The sequence below is a fragment of the Rhopilema esculentum genome, chromosome 16 (genome assembly GCF_057945365.1).
Source record: "Rhopilema esculentum isolate cy_ngs chromosome 16, ASM5794536v1, whole genome shotgun sequence".
NCBI classification, from domain to species: Eukaryota; Metazoa; Cnidaria; class Scyphozoa; order Rhizostomeae; family Rhizostomatidae; genus Rhopilema; species Rhopilema esculentum.
This window is the reverse complement of record NC_142830.1, coordinates 10,234,899-10,241,735: the sequence shown is the minus strand read 5'-3', so window position 1 is coordinate 10,241,735 and position 6,837 is coordinate 10,234,899. Positions and strand designations below refer to the sequence as shown.

Genomic DNA, 6,837 nt, shown 5'->3' with positions numbered 1-6,837 from the left:
GGGGGGCTAGACAAGACCTGACCAATAGCAGGGTGATTATTGTATGGTTTAAATTAAATTTGGAAATTTTTTCGTAGCCCCCGCCTCTGCGGTCCCTGGCTACAAGGCAGTAGAAGAATTCGGGGTTTCCAGAGTTGACATCATCGGCTTGCGCCTCGCTATCTACAAAAATTTGCCAAAAAGAACCTCAGATTTGAAACGCATGTTTGGTCGCATTTTGCTACATTTTGAGTTCTAAGATATTTCTTAAGATTTCACCTATATCTACGGGATTTTATTGGAAGTTTCATCAAAACTCTTCATTTAGAAACAAATTGAGAAAAATCCTGGACCCACTCTCCTTTCATCTAGTGGTAAGATCTCCAGCCAGCACCCAGGACAAACAAGTCAAATTTTCTATTTCGTATGCGGTGGTTTCTTAATAATATTGTTCCATTATATTATAGCGTCCGGTATCCTCATAACCGCACATTTTTTACTTTGATTTTAACTAAACTTGAATTTTTTTTCGGCATTCAGTAACCGCTCCAGTCACAAGAAGTTTAAAGAAAGATGGTCATTTTTGTACATTCATTTTTTAAATGAGATTTTTATAATAAATGAGTACTGGAGATGCTAAAAAAACTTCCCTTCTGAAGATAAAAAAGCTAAGAAATAAACTGAAAGTGCAGATCCCTTAATTTTTTCCCCGCAGAAAAAATAACCCAAAAAATAGAATCAATGACATTCAAATCAGAAGACTCCTAAAAGGAATGAGTGTAAATGTTTGCAGTGTTCAGAAATTTACTACTCAATGTTGACCTTCTCAATTTCTTTAATAAATGAGCAGTTTAATCACGGACAGTAACAATGTTCCTTTGTAATGAAATGATATGCAGCTAGAATAAATTTCTTAGCAGTTCTTGAAAGAAAAACACATTGCTTATAACTTTATTCTCGTTCGACATGTTGCTGAAAACCACTTGAACTAATATTCCCCAGCACCAAATACAAGAGACGTTTTAAAAGTTCAATTCAAGTGGATGCTACTATTTTAACGAGTAAAAAGACTGACTCGAGTTTTAGCAAATATCAGTAGGTATTTTCTCATTTACCACAAGGTTCATTTAGCAAATATCAGTAGGTATTTTCTCATTTACCACAAGGTTCATTGTAAATTTTTAGAAACATTCTCAGCAACATACAAGCTTAAAAACAAAACAATGACCACACACAGCGATGGTACAGGGAAAGTACGCAGTTTTATTATTCCAACATTGAAAGCTTCATACTTTCTATAGAGGTTTATTTGGACAATTTCTATCCACAAAGGTTAATGCGGCTTTGACTCCTCTCACCCAATTTTTGAGGGAAACTTTTTCTCTGCAACTGCAAAGAATTTAATTAACCGCCTACCAAACGTAAATATGAAAATATCCGCTAACTGGACTTGAATTTAGGCCAAATCTGCGTCACTGTGAAGCTATAATGGACCCAGTTTAATTACAATCTCTTCTACTTTTTTGTGCTTTGCCCTAAAATGATGCGCATAAACTTTTAGTGGGCAGTTGAAAACAAACTTACAAGCTTTTTTCTTCAATAGATTATCTCCGCTTGAAGTTCCCAGTTCTCCGTTCTAGGGACAGACTTTTTAGTGATCATTGAAAATCTTTTGAAAATCATAATAAGTTTTAAACATTAGAACTGAGACTGTCATAAATGACAGGTGGATTAAGAAAAGTGGTTTTGTTTTATAAAAGCCAAACTGCTGTTAAAAATTATCACGTTATTTCTAAATAGTTGTGCTTTTTTCCGCTGTGTAAGGAATTCATTTCGATCTTAAGTCTCAGGCGCGGATCTAGGCCGGTTGCACAGGTTTCAAAAAACCGGACAAATTCTAAGAGCTATGTTTCTCTGTAAATCTTGAATTTTTAATCTAAATTTCAATTGCAACATTTGCTGCATTTCTCCCTGACTGACTAAAGTTCTTCTGTTTATATACTGAATTGAACCTTCACAAGGGTTTGACAGAGTTCCCAGCCTCCTACTTCATCTTTTATCTCAAAGTATCCAAGGAACTCAAAATCGAGGAAATCAGCAGCCATTTGATGTGACAGCTTGCGCCAATATTGTAACCGGTGCCCATATGTTTCCCTTATGCGAAAAAAACCGGTGGCTAAAAAGCATATTCGATATCGATATCTATAGCTCGAAAGGATGGACGCTCTGAAACAAAATGATACATAACGGAATACAGATGCAAATAGGAATCTGACGTTTTTCTATTTAGGGGACTAGATGTTTTTTCTCGGAAAAATTCATAAAAATTAGAATCGAAGTTGCAAGAAGAGGATCAAAGGCCGTGCTGAATGGAGTAAAATTCTGACATATTTGATGAAAATGTGTGCAAAAACACACAGGGATGTAATGGGATAAAGTACACCAAAACCGGTTAAAATTTTGGCTAGATCCGCGCCTGCAGTCTAGTTCTTTCTCTTATTACTGCAAATTGACATTTGAACTTCGCTCGTAAATCTGTTAAGATTCTGACGAAAGTTGAAGCCATTCTTTTACTATCTCGTTTGCCACACCCTAAAATTAAAACCTATCTTAATCCTATTGGAATCTAGACTTGCTCCAAGTCTATTTCATGCTTGAGAGAGGAGTATTTACTAAAAGGGAAGTAAATACTCCTCTATCAAGCACGAAGTAGACTTGAAGCGAGTCTAATTGGTGTCTGAATTACCATCGAATTTGTTCTTTAGCAAAGTAAAAAGCAGTCGAAGTGAATCGCGCAATTATGGTCAAAATCGAGGGGCAAATCACTCCAAGAAAATCTCGTACATTTTCGGTGGAAATCCTATTGTTTAATCTAAAAATCCTCGGGAATCCTTTTGTTTTAGTGAAAATATCGTACGCTATTTGCAAGAGTGAATTACCCCTCGGTAAAAATGCTATACAGAATCACAGTATCAGTTTCATTGGTATCATTCCCTATATAGACAATGCGCAGACAGGAATAACAGACGGGTTCTTTATGTCTCCAGCGAGTCTTAAAGGTTTCCCATCCTTGGACTGACATCAAGGGCCGCCGAGAAGGGGAGCAGGGAAGGGAAAATTCCCCGAGGTCTAGGTGGCCTCAAAATGTCTAAAAAAGCAAAATATTCCAAACGATTGCTAGAAATGACTGCAAGAGGGATTTTGCATGATCGCAAAAAATTTCTGTTTACTACGCTCGAGGAGGGTCTTGACTTCCTCCGTGAATCTCCATGAGCTGCAAATAACCACTTAACCTCTTATTCTGAAATACATCCCTATTTGTCTACGTTCCAAATGCCTCCAATAAAAAACCGCCACCTTTAGAAAAGGTAAATTTCTATCTAGTTTATATCTTTTTACGCTATAAAGTTTTATGAAATGGATTGAATGTTGTGAAGAATTTGTTGTTATATTTATCGTTATCATCATGCTTTTGTTACTATCGTTTTGTTCGTTTGAATTGAACTTTACATCAATAGGACTAAATAACTTGTTTAATATCACATACTAATTTAACCGCCTTTCAAATTATGTTACATTTGTTGAAATTTAATACAGCCCTCTGGCAGGCGAAACAAGTCTCGTTCTTCTGTTGTCATCTGAACTTCGTAAAATAATTCATTTGATATGTGAAACAACGCATAAAGTTCTCAACGTAATTTGCAAGTGATAATCAACAAAAATTAAAGAAAGTTTTGGTATTCTCTATCTGTTAGCTACAACTTTCTCTTAAAGGGCTTAACAGTTTCTGAATATGCTGCTAAATGTCTGGAAAGATTAAGCTAAAATTCTGTTGGTGTGGCGAATTACACTGCTATCTTCTCAATCCATCTATCTCAAGTGAACAGCACTACATCATAAAAAAATTGATTACTGAAAAGAAAAGGCTGAGAGTTTGGTTTGGTTGCATAAAATCATCCAGGATGATCCTGCTCACTGATTCTATGTCCCAACATAAAGCATCTATATTGGTTAACCGAGGACCAAAAAAGCACCTTTTGTGCCTTTCTCTTCTCCACATAGAGTAACACCATTCAAGCTGAAATATCCTACCATTGTCGTAAAAAGTTCTGGGAATCCGCGTGGGTCGTTGATGCTTGACAATAAGCTTTTGCTTGCATTTTACTTACAGAGCACTGCCTCCCATCTCGTGGATCTACATTCTGACTGGCCTGTAAAGCCAACAAATTTAAACACATATTCCTTGCAAAAATGACTTTAAAGAGGGAAATTCTGAGATCTTTGCTTGAATATTTGTAAAGTTGGGGAGTACTTATTTCGTTTGAAACTGGTTCTAAAGGAATCATATCTTTCTATTATTGTTACTTCTGAAGCGAGACAATTTTGCTTCAAAAAGGCTACAAAAACTTGATTTTGAAATTTCAGATTGCACCAGGGTTCCTATAAGGATCTCATAAGAAACCCAAATCGATCAAAATCTTTAAGAAACTTTTAGTATTGGCTCATAAAAATACATGTGCATTCAAGCACTGCTTACCAATCTCAAGAACTGGAGGGACGCGTCTACCCTAGTTCTCAGCAGAATCGATTTTGTATTTCGTCTAAATTCGATGAGAAAATGTTGGAGGAGGGGTAATATTTTGACACCGTACTTTTTGTGATGTTATCCTATGATTTTAAAACTGCCGATTTTCAAACAAAAGTTAGTCATAGGCGTTCCCTTCGGATAAAATTGGCGTTCTCTGTTGTTTTCTGGTGGTTAAAAGTGCGTGGCTTAAACTTTTTGGTCCCTCCCCCCCCCCCCCCACGGCTTAATGGCTGGCACCGCCATTGGACAGATGAAGCCCTTCGCGAGCCAAGTGAGCAGAAAAATTTTGGCGACCATGGCCTTTATTATAGCTAAAAATCCATTTGAGAATATTTTTTGCAATCATTTTCTTGCAATCGTTTAAAAAGCTGTACAATTTGTTATGTCTCACTAATTGTTTTCACAAGCTGGAAACCTTGAGGGCCCCCTAAACCTCAATGCCCAAGGCCAATTTGCAATCGACACCACCTTTCGGTAACCCTGGTTGTGATCTTTTTCTTGGTCATTCTAGATCTCGGCCCAAAAAGGTCACCCATTTGCTCATTTCGTATAGCACCTAAGCAATTCAAGGGCACTTTTTGATGATGCAGTTGGCAAAAACAGAATCTCGGTCCGCTGCAAAGGGGCAGGTAAACTGAATTTTGGAAAAAAGGGGGCACGTACCCACTGTGCTCCCCGGGCCCTACGCTTTTGCCCGAATTTAAGACATCCTGATGCCTTGACTGATATATCGAGCATTTGCAAACCAACATTGACAGCAATCTGAAATATCTTCAGCATGATCATGAAAGTTAAAGAGAACTCATCAACGAAAAGTTTTGTGGTCAAATTGCTTGGCAAATCGATTTTCAGTTCTTATCAAAATAGAAAATATTCACTTTTCTCTTGTATGTAGGTATCAAGAGATACTCGAAACCTATATTTAATTACCATTCAAAATATTGATACATATTGCTATTCCTTGAAAATCGATTTATGAAAAGGGCACATTGCTGCCACCGTGCTGCCCCCTAACCATTAAGGTAACGTGCTGCCCCCGCTCCGGCGCCCCCGAATGTCTCAAGAACGTGAAGGACTTTTCTATACAAACCCCAAAACGAGGGGAAATTGTTAATATTCTGTAGAGGTATAGAGGAGGCTCTCCTGCGAGCAGAAAATTCTTACGACGATGCCCTTGAGATTAGCTTAAAATATATTTCAGATGAAAATAAGTTAAGTTAAATTCTGGCTTTGCTTTGTTACTACTGACTACCAGCAAATGATTATTACGGAATGAAACAAAATTTACAGAAGGACACAGAGATGATCCGGAGGGGGGGTGTCGCACTCCTACATCCCCGCTAAATCTGTCCCGGGTAAGGGGGGCCAAAGTGCTCTTTTCATTGGAGTGCTCTTAAACCGGCTTTTTTATAGCTATCAAAGAAATTCAGAGACGCCGGAACGGCAAGGGGGCAGGTTTGAGTAAAAGGGCATTTAAAAAATAATTGACAGCTACTAACAATCTTTTCGTAACCGTCATCTTGTTTCAATTTTCTGTAATTATTTTGAAAATCGGCTAATTTTTGGCACTAGTAAAATCTTTACAAGTTTTGAGACATGTCGTCAGGAATAAGGCGGTACAGTCATGATTTCATACGAATTTTGATAATCGCAAACGGCTGGCACTTTGACCCCTTTGGCCCCTCCTACCAAAAGGCAACTGGGGCGGTTGACTCCCCGCCCCGCCCCCCTTACGGCGTCTCTGAAGAGACGACTGCAGTGTCTTATTCATGACGACATTTCTCAAAACTTGTTAATAGAATTTTTTATACTAGCCAATTTTCAAGATACCCACAGGAGATCGAAATAAAATGGCAGGTGCGAAAGAATTAGCAGAAGCTGGGAATTATTTAAAAATGATTTCAACCCTCTAATGGAACCAGCTGACCCGGACTCGTGTAGAAGTGATTTTTTTCTGAAGCGGGTTGACCTGACCCGGAGTGGAATCTAGCCTGAGCTCATGTAAACGGAGCATGAACCTGGCCAGCTCAGGTGCTGGGTAGAAAAAGTGAAAAGCAGTCAAATATAATAATCCCTCTTGTAATGGAATCCCGTGCAAAATTTCGCAAGTTAAAGTAACGGGTATTACGTTAGAGCCACTTTGGATGGCTGATCTGGTCACTCAATAAAGTCAAAGGGACGCCCACAGGATTTGGCGTCAAGTGTTCCTCAGAAGCAAAAAATACATTACCGACAGTTCATAGTCAAGTTACATGAATAACCCTCTAACT

At 38.1% G+C, this 6,837-nt stretch overlaps 2 protein-coding genes across 2 annotated transcripts in view; both read left to right on the top strand.

Annotated features, from left to right (window-relative positions):
* LOC135682338 (aladin) overlaps nucleotides 1-6,837 on the top strand; it is a 310,265-nt gene that overhangs the window by 165,266 nt on the left and 138,162 nt on the right. The gene's annotated exons all lie outside the window — the stretch shown is intronic.
* Nucleotides 1-6,837, top strand: part of LOC135682306 (uncharacterized) — a 32,446-nt gene that overhangs the window by 9,309 nt on the left and 16,300 nt on the right. The gene's annotated exons all lie outside the window — the stretch shown is intronic.